Source organism: Miniopterus natalensis, chromosome 7, assembly GCF_054644295.1.
Source record: "Miniopterus natalensis isolate mMinNat1 chromosome 7, mMinNat1.hap1, whole genome shotgun sequence".
Lineage (NCBI taxonomy): Eukaryota > Metazoa > Chordata > Mammalia > Chiroptera > Miniopteridae > Miniopterus > Miniopterus natalensis.
Genome location: NC_142087.1, coordinates 74,295,190 through 74,309,312, shown reverse-complemented (window position 1 = coordinate 74,309,312; position 14,123 = coordinate 74,295,190). Strand labels below are relative to the sequence as shown.

General features: G+C 45.0%; 1 pseudogene; it reads left to right on the top strand.

Annotated features, from left to right (window-relative positions):
- Positions 1–9,006: 9,006 nt before the first annotated feature.
- LOC148092828 (protein kish-A pseudogene) lies at positions 9,007–12,506 on the top strand (annotated as a pseudogene).
- Positions 12,507–14,123: the final 1,617 nt, after the last annotated feature.

Here is a 14,123-nt window from a genome sequence, read left to right as displayed (position 1 = left end):
CGCCGGGGCCCGCCCCGTATTGGGGCGGAGGCTCCCCGCCCGACCCCTCCCCTACCTGTCACCCAACCCATACCCACCTCCCTTCCTCCCACCCAAGCTTTGCACGGCTAGAGGAGGGGAAATATCAACACGACGGTGATAATCACCCCAGCAACTCTGCAGGGTTCCCCCAGGTTTCGGGGAAATTGAGGAGACACAGAGGTTCATCAAAGCAACATATAATAATATAAAACAACAATGTTCTGTTATAACAATAATACCAGTAATAGTCACTGTGCCATAATTATAATAGCAATAATAGGTCCCAATAGTAATAGCCATAATAATTGCCAGGGAAGGAGCCTGGGGGACGAGCTGTGTTCCAGGCTCTGGCTGTGGCATGAGTATCAGCCAGAGCTGAGCACCTGGCACACACCTTCATTTTTTGCTACATTCCTATCACCTTGACTGTCATTTCCTGAATATTTCTCCTCAAATGGACTCTTTTTTTTTATTATTAATTTAAAATAATTTATTTGTTATAAACCTGCATTGCTCAAGAGAATGACAAGCCAAGCACAGACTGGGAAAAAGCATTTGCAAAAGATAATGGACTGTTTTCCAAACTATACAAAGAATTCTTAAAACTCAACAAGAAGACAAACACTCCAATTTTTGTTTTTTTGTTTTGTTTTTTGTGTTTTTAAAATATATCTTTATTGAGTTCAGAGAGAGGAAAGGAGAAGGAGAGAGAGAGACAGAAACATCAATGATGAGAGAGTCATTGATCGAGCCCACAACCCGGGCATGTGCCCTGACCGGGACTCGAACCCCGATCTCCTGGATCCTAGGTAGACGCTCAACCGCTGAGCCACGCCCGGCCGGGCAACACTCCAATTTTTAAAATGGGCCAAAGACCTAAATAGGCACCTCACCAAAGAAGATATACAAAGGGCAAATAAGCATAAAAAGAGACGCTCCACATCATACATCAGGGAAATGCAAATTAAAGTAATGAGATACCACGACACATGTATCAGAACTGCCAAAATCTAGAACACGGACAACAAATGCTGGCAAGGGGGTGGAGCAACAGGAACTCCCTGCAAAATGGTACGGTCACTTTGGAGGACAGTTGGGCAGTTTCCTGCAAAGCTAAAGGCACTCTGACAATACAATCCAGTAATCATGCATCTTGGTATTTACCCAAATGAGATGAAAACTTATGTCCATACAAAAACCTGCACACGATGTTTCTAGCAGCTCTATTCATAATTGCCCAAACTTGAAAGCAACCAGGATGCACCTAAGTGAATGGATAAACTGTGGTACATCCAGACAGTGGGATATAATTCAGCACTAAAGAGGAATGAGCTATCGAGCCATGAAACCACATGGAAGAATCTTAAATACATACTACGGAAGTGAAAGGATCTAATCTGAAAGGCTACACACTGTACAATTCCATCTATAAAACATTCCGGAAAAGGCAAAGTCATGGAGTAAAACGTTCAGTGGTTTCCAGGGATTAAGGGGGAAGAAGGGATGAAAAGGTGGAGCACAGAAGGTGTTCTTGGGCGGTGAGGCTACACTGTGTGATAATATAATGGTGCGTTATACGTGGCCCAGGCCCACAGAATGTACAACACTAGAGTGAACCTTAGTGAAAACGATGGGCTTTGAGTGAGGATGTGTCCATGTAGGTTCACTGATTATAACAAATGTTCCATTCTGGTGAGGGGGAGGGGTACATGGGAACTCTGTACTTTCTCCTCGATTTTACTGTGAATCTAAAACTGCTATAAAAATGAAGTCTATTTTTTTTAAAAAAGAAAGACATTGGTACTATAAATGCAAAGCCAGTAGTATCTTTCATAGGTAGAAGGAGAAGGAAGGAAGGGTAGAAAGACAGAGGGGATATTTATATTTGGTTTACCAATGTTTTAACTACCAAGAAAGAGGAAAGAAGAAAGAAAGAGAGACAGAAAGACAGAGGGAGAGAGGAGGGCTCTGTTGGTGTAAGGCTCAAGCGGGGGCAGGCAGCCACTCCTGACCATGACACGTCCCTGAGCAGCCCCCATGACAAGGCCCAGCAGCCTCCTGTAGTCTCCAGCCTTTTTTATCTGGTTTCTCTCTGTTATTCCAGGTTTGAAGCCTCCAAGTGACTGGTGACCCAGTTCCCAGAAAAATCTCCCTTGCTGTTCTTTTGTAAGGGCCCTAGGGGCTGTGGGGCTCTTGGCAGATGCCACAGTTGTGGGCACAAAGGGAAGCTTATTCTCCTCTTAGCAGGAAGAGGGCGGCCCATCAGAATGCAGAGAGCTGTCCAGCTGAGGTTGGGCACCCCTGTCTCCAAGGGTCTGGGCTGCAGAGCAGTCTCCCTTCACTGTTCATGTCTCTGTTATCTACTGCTGTTTAATAAACCACCCCAGAACTTAGAGGTTTAAACAACAATTTATTATGATCCCTCATAGTCCCGTGGGTAGACTGGGCTCAGCTGGTGGTTCTTGCTTGGGGGCCCCTCATGCAGTCACAGGCAGAAAGCAGCTGAGACTGAAGTCCTCTCAAGGCTTCATTGGGCTGGATGTTCAAAGTAGCTTCTTCACTCACATGTCTGCTGCCCTCACTGAGATGGCTGGAACAACTGGGGACCTGCTGGCCAACTTTTTCTCTCCATATAGTCTTTTCACATGGCTAGCTTGGGCTTCCTCACATCATGGCAGTCTCAGAGTAATCACACGTCTTCAGTGGCATCTGGCTTATCCCAGAGCAGTGTTCCAAAAGTCAAGGTGAAAGCTGCAGGGCATTTAGGACCTAGCTCAGAAGTCAGGCATGTCACTTCTGCTGCTACATTGTGCTGGTTACACAGGGCCAGCCCACAATGAAGGTGGGAGTGGCTACTCAAGGGTGTGGTTCTTGATGGGCCATCTTTGGAGGCCAGCCCTGCCTTGGTCTCTGAGTCTTTCTCACCTTCTGGCTTCCAGTTAATCAAGAGCCCTGAAAGTCAGACTTGGGTCTCTTCTCCCCCTGAGTGATCCCGGCCATTCTAAATACCTATATGCTGACAACTCCCCCATTTACATCTCCAGGCTGGACTTCTCTGAAGTCTAGACTCCAATCTCCAGCTGTCTGACTCAGCATCTCTGCTTGAATGTCTCAGAGAGTCCACAGCATTAGCAGCATTGAAATCACCTTCCACCACCTTCTTCCAAGCACTTCACAGAAGAATATATGTGAATAGCTAATAAGTGCACATAAAAGGCTACTCAATACCATTAGTCACGAGAAAACTATAAGTAAAAATTACAGTGAGATACCACTGCACATCCATGAGAATGCCTAAAGTGAGAAAGAGCGATCGCAAGTGCTGGCAAGAATGCAGAGCGACAGGGACTCTCACTGGCTGCTGGGAGGGATGGAAACGTGGTGAAGCACTTTAGAGGGCAGGTTGGCAGTTTCTCAAAGAGTTAAACACATGAGGATGGGTGATGGATTTGGGGGTGACGGGGATGTTCACTATCTTAATTGTGGTGAAGGTTTCATGGGTGTACATATGTCAAAACTAATCTAATTATATACCTTAAATATGCTTCATATGGTGAGCTTCAATTATACCTCAATAAAGTTGGGGGGAAATGAATCAAAAGAAAAAAACCAAAGAATTAAAAAAACCCACATGTTTGGAAGAATACGTGCAACGCTGGTTCACAACGGTGACCTTCAGGAGTGGAAAGTGGGGCAAGAACTGTCACCTGCTACCTTACATGCAGCTTTCTAGTTTCAGTTGTTTACAAGGCTATATTACCTGTGGGTTTAAGAGAAAGAGCAATACATTTTTGCAGCCCAGGCTCTGCCCAGCCCTCAGGAGGTCTGTCACATGCCCCCAAACAGACCAGGTTGTTCTGCCACACAAAGACACCTCCTGGGTTTGAGCCAAGGGTTACTGGGGGCAAATTCCCATCAGGAGACAATGAAAACTGTGCTCCTTCAGAACAGGGCCTTTATTTACACCTTATATCTACATTCCGGACTGGGGCCCACAGGGGATGACTGGCCAGAAAGATAATGGAGTCATTAATCTCTGCCCAAGACTGGGCTCCCCTTGCCAACTTCCCATCTGGGTAATTAAACCAGCTGGCAGCCCCATATCAGTCTCCAGGGTGTCTGTAGGGCCGAGGGACAGGGCACCTCTGGCAGCCACACTTGGCTTCTCCAGAGGGGCAGTTTCCTGGGTGACTTTAGACATGCAAGCTGAGCCCAGACTGGGGTCCTCGGTCTTGACTGGGCTAGGCCCAGGACTCAGGCAAACAGGGACCTCTTGGCATGTCAGGGGGTTGGGAAGGGCTGTCTGGCTTCTGCTCTGCATGCTTGCCCACGTGTGTGCTTCTGCTTTTCCCAACCTCTCCCTAAGCGTCTGTCCCTTCAATGCGCAGGAGCCGGCTACCCTGCAGCTCGTCCACTCTCGCCTCCCACTTTCTTCCTTCCTCCATAACAGCACCAAGATGTTTCAGGGGAGTGCCCCCTCCCCTTGCCCCCAGACCCTGAATGTAAATTTTTTTTTTTCTTTTAAATATCTTTATTGATTTCAGAGAGAGGAAAGGAGAGGGAGAGAGAGAGAAACATCAGTGATGAGAGAGTCATTGATCAGCTGCCTCCTGCACTCCCCCAACCAGGGATTGAGCCCACAGCCCGGGCATGTGCCCTGACCGGGAATCGAACCCCGATCGCCTGGATCCTAGGTCGGCACTCAACCGCTGAGCCATGTCCGGCCGGGCTGTAAATTTTTTTTTATGCCTCATTCAGTGGAAGGTGGTGCCTGCTCACCTGCCTCATGAGCATCTATGTGAAGAAACATAAGTAGCTGAAATTCATTCCTAGGGTTTGGGGATTTCACTTGAAGTTAAACTTTTTGGTGTTAACAGTTAACTTGGCAACGTGCAGCTTCTTTTTAAAATTTTCGTATTTATTTAGTTATTTACTGTTCCCATGCTCCCCGCCCTCTCCTCGGCGACCATCAGCTAGTTCTCTGTATCTGTGGATCTGTTTCCCTATGGAGATTCATTTGTTTTGTTTTTTCAGATTCCACATGTGAGATCCTATGGTATTTGTCTTTCTCTGGCTTATTTCATTCAACATAATGCCCTCTAGATCCGTCCATGTTGTCACAAATGGCAATATTTCATTCTTTTTTTATTGCTGAGTAACATTCCACTGTCTATGTACTATCCATTCATCTACAGATGGACATCTGGGATACGTGCCCATCTCGGCTGTCACTGGTAATGCTGCAAGGTGACCCGTGATTGGGCTTAGCCCTCACTACCCAGAGCGTGGTCCAGCATCAGCTTCCCCTGGAGCTTGCTGCAAATGCAGAATCTCAGACCCCATCCAGCTTACTGAACCAGAATCTTCATTTTAACAAGATCTCTGCTGATTTGAACATATTCATTCTGAAACCTGGCTGGACTCTAGAGTCCCTGGAGAGGGTTTTTCCTAATACCAATGCCTGGGATTCTCCACTGAGATTTTGATTCAATCGATCTGGAATACGATGTGGACAGCACTTTTGGGTTTTTTTTTTTTTTTTTTTTTCAGTATAACATAAATTTAGTCAAGTGCACTAACTTTAGATGGGTAGCTTGGTATTTTTTACACACGTGTACACCCATGTAACCAATGCCCAGATAATAACACTGAGCATTTCCAGCACCCCAGAAAGTTCCCTCTTGTCCCTTCAGGTAGGATGATGGGCCATCCCAATTGGTCCAGGAGCGAGGCATTTTTCCAGGACACGGGACTCAGGAATCGAGAATTACAAGCAGTTTCTTTATGCTCCCAGCACTGTGAGTTAGGGATCCCAAGTTACATTTTCACCCATAAGAGCTAAAGCTTAGAAATAAAAATGATAGAGAATATTTTATGCGCGCTTGCCACATACTTGCATCTTTTTCGTGATTTGCATCCATTTCCTGACTTTACACTCCCACTAAGCTACCAGGCTCTGCTATTTAGAGACTCAGAATGAAAAATAATTTAAATAATCCAGAGCTCCTTTGGGGATGGTTTTCTTTAGAATCTTCTTTGGGTTCGGCACATCTCACCCAGAATCTGTTTTCTTCTGCATCAGGAGAGTTTTTAAGGTGCTGTCTCTCCGGGAGGGAGCACACCTGCGCCTTTCCCTTTCCCTCCATGCCCCCCTCCCCACATGTTACCATTGCCTTCCTCACTCCCAAGCTCCAAGGGCCCTTGCTTTGCCTCTATAAGTTGTTTCCTAAGCCCATTTCTTCTAGGAATTGCTTCTTCTACCTCTGTGATTTTATAAATAAATGTTCTTTTACAGTTTGGGCCTTGGCTCTGAATTCTTTCATGGCCTGAACTCAAGTACTGAGGTTGCTGAACCCAGGTCCTGTCTGACACCATGGGTCTAAGACTCAGTGTTGTTCCCACCACCTACAACATAATGGCACGTCGACTCGGATTGTCTCATCACTGGTAAGCCAGTTGTCCTCGCCACCTTGGCTTGAAGGACATGACTAACTCTGTTCTCTTTTCTTCCTGAATGTTTTCCTCGGGCCACTGGGTTCCCCCTCTCCCCCCTGACACACACCCCAGGATTTCTGCACTGCGCAGGCAGGGGTTGAGCATTTCAAAGCCATTAGGGCCCAGCCAGGTGTGGTTCAGCGGTTGAGCGTCGACCTATGATCCAGGAGATGGAGGTTTGATTCCCGGGCAAGGCACATGCCCGGGTTGCGGGCTCCATCCCCAGCAGGGGGCGTGCAGGAGGCAGCGGATCAATGACTCTCATCATTGATGTTTCCCTCTCTCCCTCTCCCTTCCTCTCTCTGAAATCAACGAAGATATATTAAAAAAAAAAAAAAAAAAAAAAAGCCGTTAGGGCACTTGCCACTAGAAGACTCCCTGGATAGGATGAGTTGGTCACAGGCCAGGGCACCCCACCGACTGCAAGGCACCCTCCATGCACCCAGGACACTGTAAAATCACACGAGGCCCTTCCCCGAGGCTTTTCCCTGTCGGCTTACTAGTGCCAGTGGGGAGAGAGGTCCTCGCCCTTTGTCTGGAAGGGGGCTCTTTTCTTCCCTTTCTCTTCCTTCCTCTGTGTCTGGAGTTAAATTCAGGCTGGCTTCTTTGAGCTTTTCAAAATCCTCAAGGTGGAGCTAAGGGTTAGGGGTTGAGAGACCCTAGACTACAGGTAAGGGTCAAGATAACTAAGGACAGGAAAATAAAATGGATGGCTGCTTTTTAATTTTGACTCTTCAATTGGAATTGCCTTCTGGGGGTCTGAACAGAACTGCTGGGTGTCCCTTATTTATTTTGCTGGATAAATGAGCCTAAATGCATCCAGCTTGGAAAATAAGTGACACCCAGCAGTTTCTAATTTTCCTAGAGAAGGCGGACAGGACTTGCCCTCAGGGCCAGAGGTGCTGTCTCTGTCTGGCCGGCCCAGCTAACATACAGAGGTCACCATGAATCTTCTCGGACCCTGAAACCAACCTCTATGAGAGCCTCAGGGTTAACTTAACAGGGACTCTCCCTTCCCTTTGACGGGCGGCTGCTGCTCTCTCTCCGAGGCCTCTTAAAGGACAGTGCTCTTAGGAACATGAAAGGCAGGGCAACAGGTCACTAGCCCAAGTGCTAAAGATGAGAGTTGTGGGATGAGTTTTCTAGGTATCCCTGTATGGACACGTATGATAGGGGGGACCTCAGGGAAGGCTGGCTAGGTCTGGAGGCAGGCTAGCAGGGACACCTCGCTTGGGATTGGCTTCATGTAGAGTGGAGCCCACCTGTCTGAATGGAGTAAGTCCATCGTTACAGTGCCCAGCCACCACTGCAGCCTTTGGTAAGGCTGCCCTCGGGGCATGGGGTGAAACTCCACACCCCCAGTATTTCCAGGGTGAAAGGGAACCTACACTACTGTGGTTCTCAGACTGTAGGACAATGGCCCAGGACAGCCCAGAGACAAGCAGGGACACCTCTAACTCTTGGCTGGGAATTTGTCTGTCTCTGTAGATGGCGAACAGTGTCCACAGTGTTTCAAGATGCTCCCTTGGATGAAGTTTGACCTAAGTCCCTTAAGCTTCTTTTGCAACATAGCCTGGCCCCAGTATAAAGTGGTCAATGGAGAGGTTTGGCCAGTTAATGGCACCACTAAGTTTAATACTATCCTGCAGCTAGACCTGTTTTGCTGTTCCCGAGGGAAGGAGGTGGAGAATGAGGCCTTTTTAAATCAATGTGTCTTTTCTGTACATGCAAACCCTTTATGCCTCTCAGAAATGACCCTCAGCTATATGCAGCCTGTAAACTAGAGCTCTCTATAATTGCTACAGAGCTTGAGGGGAAAAAAAGCCTAAATGGGAAGAAATATTCCCAAAATTGATGAACGAATTGTGAGTCCTTTGCCAACATTTGCCAATCCTTAAGGTATTCAAAATGATTGCCCTTGCCCGGCTGGCTTTGCTCAGTGCTTGAGCATCGACCTATGAGCCAGGAGGTCACAGTTTGATTCCCGGTCAGGGCACAGTTAATTGTGTTCAAAGTTTTTCCATCTATGAATTGAACTAAATCCTGAATTTATCTAGTTTTCTTAAATATTCGGCCACAGCCCTCCAAACTAATGTTTCCTTTTTCTCCCTTCCTTTGACTTGGAATGATTGAGAACTAAAATATTTTCCTTCCACCAGACCATTTGTCATAATTCTTGTCATTCTAGCTTTATGCCCCAATAATACTAAGATTTGTAACACAGTTTGTCTCCACCAGGTTACAAGTTCTACTCACACTCAGGGAAAACCACCTCTAGACACCATTGCCACCACTTTCTGTGCCCAGGCCTCCTCATGCCTCTGACAGAGAGCAAGGATCTCTTGGCTCTGAAGGAACATGTCACCCTTTTTCTGCAGGAAGCAGCTACAGAAGAGACCCTGTGCCCCTTTTCTCTGAAAGAACTCAGAGCCAAGATCCTTGAGGGGGAGAAGTGTGGTTGGCAGTTAGACAGACATGAGCAGAGCAAGGATGATGGGCTTGGTCCAGAAGGTCATCAGAGTGGAAGTCCCCATGTGCCTAGCAATGGACAATTGTAGGATGGGACCTCACCTCCAGGGTGGCCTTTCCTCCCCTAGCATACCGTTAATCTTGTGGTTTGGACGCCCAGACCTTTCCTCCCTAGAGATAACATCTCGGCTCAGTTGTATTTCAGCTCCAGGCCCAGAAAAGCAACAAAAGCAGCCACAGCTGACCTCAGGACCAGCTGCATTGGATAACGGCCCCCTGCCCTGGCACCGAGCAATCAATCAGTGGAGACCACAGCCCTGAAAGGACACCCCTGGAAAACTACTGACTATTCTATTAAGATCTCCCCCTGGGACCGCCCCTAAAATCTCCTCCTTTAAGACCCTTAGGCTGGAGGACCCAGTGCCTCTCCCTCGGGTGCACGCCCCCCCTCCCCCGCCTTTCCCTTCCCCTTCCCCTCCCTCCGGCACATTACCATTAGCTTCCTCCCGCCCAAGCTTCAAGGGCCCTTCTTTTGTCTCTATAACTTGTTTTCTAAACCCATTTCTTCTAGGGATTGCTTCTACCTCTGTGATTTTATAAATAAATGTTCTCCTATAGTTAAAAAAAAAAAAAAAAAGCTTTTAAGAGCTTAGCATCACACGGGATTTGGCATCAGATAAAATTTATTGCTTGGACAAATAATATTAGGCTGAGGCCTTTTCTCTGACCTCAGTGGAGGTCCATCACTGGCCAGCTTTTCCAGTAATAATCAGCAAATTAGGAGATTTTCATTTTGGAGAACTTCTCAGCCTAGGTTTGCATTTGCCTAATTAGAATCTCAGCATATTGAAGAAGATTTAAAAGGGAGAAGGGAGGCAAGAGAAGAAAAACCATGATTATTTTAAATGAGTCTAAAAAAAAGGAAGAAGGAAAGAACTCGATTTTTCCACTTTTTCCAGATTTAAAAAGGAAGAAAAGCCCTAGTGGCAGCACCCCATGGTTAAATTAATTAAGCATGGTATTAAATTGCCAACTTCACTCGTTCTCCTATTTTGCTAGTATCTTTGGTGACTATTAAGTGTTTGCCCATTTGGCAGGTCTTCCCTGAGCATCTTTATTGCCAAGTATTTTTCATACTGAATCTTTGCAGCCAACCAGTGAGACATCTTTATGAGTTCCATTTTACAAGTAAGAAAAACTGAGGCAAGAAAAAATTCCATGATATTTCAAGGTCACACAGCTGGGAAGTGATTGATCCCAGGATGAGATGCCAGTCCAGGAGAGATGGTATTTTGGGCAGCAGTGGGAGGTGGGGACCGACTCTAACACACACAGATATACTTTTCCTTCTTACCAACACTCCCGCTCCCACAGCACTTCCTGTGCCTTTTGCTAGCTGGGAAATCTTAAGAAAGAGTTGTTTTGTATTTTAATATTAGTTCTGTGGGGTTTTTTTTCTAAATTTTACATGTTTTTTACAACAGCCATACATTATTTTTATGTCCTGAAACATTGAATGTCTTTATGGCCTTCCTGACTGGTTGCAAGAATCATTTTTTTAAATGATATAAAAAGTTTTATTTATATTTTTCACATTTTCCTTGAAAGCTATTTTATATTAAAATGGAAAATTTTTGAAAATGATATATTCTTTGTATTGATTTTAGAGAGAGGGGAAAGGAGGTGGGGAGAGAGAGAGAAACATCAATCTCCTACTCCACTCATTTATGCATTTATTGCTTGTGTGTGCCCTGACTGGGAATTGAACCTGCAACGTTGGCATATCAGGATGATGCTCTAACCAACTGAGCTACCCAGCCGGCCGGGTAGTCTAATGAAAAGCCCACCTCTGGCATTGTTGGAGAGTTCTTCACTATTCCTCAATGAGAAAGGACCCTGAGCCAGATGCCAGGAGAAATCTATGTGTTCTTGGACAAGTCAAGCTCTCCCTCTGGGACTCAGTTTCCTGAACCTATAAAATGGGGCTAAGGTAGGGGGCAAAATAATTTCCAATAGCTCTTACATCACTGGCACATTTACCACTGGCTAAAAGTTACCAAATGTGCTTTAAGCCATGAAGCTGGTGATGCAAATACTTTTCTTCCTGAAGAGTCATACGCTAGTAGACTCATAAGAGTAAAAACCAGCTCTAAGACGAGTTTCTTGAGTAAAATTTTTTATGCCTGTGTGTCATGGAAAGCTGCTTTTTATGTTAACACTGTGGTAGGTACTGCTCCTTCCATATTACCAGTTTATTGTTGCCCTTAAACATTTTTAAAAATTGTGATAAAAATACACACAATAGAAAATGTGGTATCTTAACCATTTTAAGTGTCAATCTTCTTTGGAGAAATGTCTTTTCAAGCCCTTTGTCCCAGTTTAAAATCAGGTTATTTTGTTGTGGAGTTGTAGGAGTTCTTTATATATCCTGGATATTAACCCCTTATCAGACAGATGATTTGCAGATATTTTCTTCCATTCCATTGATTGGCTTTTCACTCTGTTGATTATGTCCTTTGATGCACAGAAGTTTTCCATTTTGGTGTCCAAATTATCTATTTTTATTTTTGTTGTCTAAGGATCATCTTTTATTCTATCATGTTTTTTGTTTGTAATCCTCACCTGAGGATTTTTTTTTCATTGCTTTTCAGAAGGAGTAGAAGAGACAGAGAGAGAGAGAAGCATCCATGTGAGAGAGATGCATCGGTTGGTTGCCGCCCACACACGCCCCTGCAGCTGGGATAAGTGCCCTGGACCAGGAATCGAACCCAGGACCCTCCAGACCTTGGGCCGATGCTCTAACCACTGTGCCAAACTGGCTAGGGCGAAAGGACCATTTGTTTAAGTCAGCCTGCCAGGTAAGAAGATCCAGATTTCTCTTTTTCTCTTAAAAAAAAGCCACAGATAAAAATAAGCCCAAGATGGTCTGTTTCTGCCAGACTAACGAGACAGTGGAAACAGACCTGCAGTTAATTGGCATTGGGACCTTGGGAGGAATTGATCAGTGGATCTGCCAATTCCACCCACCTGGGCTTTTAAGTCAGTTGGAAACTGACTCTTGGGAAACCCCATAAACCCCAATTTCCTCCCAGACAGCCTTGGAGGGAAAATCCAAGTGGACAGAGAACATAAAAGTTACTCAAAAGGTACGAGGTTCATTGAAGCTTTATCTTAACAGATGCCACTGTCCCAAGCCGGGTGCTCTAAGGAATGAAGTTGCCAGATTTAGCAAATAAATTACAGCCCGTTTTTCCACCCTGGGCCTGGAAGGGTGTTGTGGCTGGGGCTTCGCTGGCCCCACTGTGTCTACCATTTTCAATTTTCAGAGTCTGTTGACTGTAATCTTGCTGCTCGTATGTACCTGTGCTTATATCCATTCCTTGGCACCCAGCCTCCTGGACAGAGAGAAAATTGGATTGTTGGGTATATTTTGGAAGTGCGCCAGAATTGCTGAACAGAAGAGTCCTTGTGTTGCCGTATACTGTATAGTGACAGCCTTCAACACGCTCGCCAAGCAATAGCTTGGGAAAATACTTGAATTTAATTGCCATCAGACTTCAATATAAAAAGGGGACTTATCACCTGGCTGGTGTGGCTCAGCTGTTGAGCATCAACCGAGGATCCAGGAGATTGCGGATCACGGTTCGATTCCCGGTCAGGGCACAGGCCCGGGTTGCGGGCTCGACCCCAGTCGGGGGCGTGCAGCTGGCAGCCGATCAAGGACTCTCTCATCACTGATGTTTCTCTCTCTCTCCCTCTCCCTTCCTCTCTCTGAAATCAATAAAAAGACTTTTAAAAAAGGGACTTACCTGCAGAAAATAATGGAAAGAATGGTTAACTTTCTCTCTCAATATGGAATGAGATAAATTCCCAGCTGCTGTTCTCTGTTTTGTTATTGGACCAATGTTCTATATAATTAGGATATAACCATTTAATACTCAAAGAGTTTGTTACAATCTGTCTCAGTACTGTCACTACAATACTACATTCTGCAAATGTCATTTTGTTGTGTCTGATACCAGTTTTTAGTGAGGTGTCTCCAAGGCACATAGCAGGAAAAAAATTGGTAAATTATTCAAGTTCCTTCACTGTGATTTGGAAGTGATATGTCTTTAGAGAATATGTCCATATATTGGACTAGCTTTTCTATTGGAAAAAAAAAAAGGTTCAATTTGTGCTGACAAGGATTGCATTCATATTAATACTTGCTTTACCTCTGACCACAACATTCTGAACATTAACCAGAGTGCCTCTACTCTTAACGAGCTCTGTAGCTTATTACAGGCTTTTAAACTATTTAAAATAAGCCTATGCAGTTCTAAGGAGGGAGATAAATAGGATGTGAGTGATGAGTAGTATTGGGAAAGTGTTCATATTTAACATAAAAGGGTTTAGAATAGCTGATTGATGTAGTCGCTTCTGCAACCTCTCTGGTTAAGTATGGATGTCTTAATCATAAATTTGACCAGCTGTCATTTTCTAAATAAAATGACATTCTTAGAATGAAAAGAGCAAAATAGAACAATTAGAAAATGATTTTAAAAAATACAGCCCAGTTAAATTTGAATTTCAGGCAAACAGCAAATAATTTTAACTATGTTCCAAACATTGCATGGGATATACTTACACTGAAAGTTATCTGTTACTTACCTGAAATTCAAATTTAACTGGGCATCGTGTGTTCTGTCTGACCCAGGAGTGACAGGAACAGTGCTGAAAGGAACACAGCTCAAATTGTAGAGGTCTCGAACTGGACTCTGGGCCATATAAGGCCCATACATATGAGTTGCTCAGTCTTCACTGTTTATAAACTTGGAATCAGTTGCCAATATTTTAAGGATTTCTGGCTTCCTTTAAAAATGGGAAGCCCCCACCGTGCTGGTAGTAGCTGCCTTACTGCACTAACATAATGGGTACAGAAGGGAATATAGGAAAGTGAAAACTGACTACTGGTATGTTAGATTGAAGGGATGGGGGTAAATGTTTCTGGTTCATTTGTTGAATGAGTCTGATGGTAGCACATCAGCACCACACGCTTCAGGCCTGAGAAACTTGCCCTTTCTCAGGCTCTGCTGCTGCAGTAGATCCCAGAAGTACTGGCTGCAGGATGTAAAAAGCTCACCCATGTGCAGTGCCAC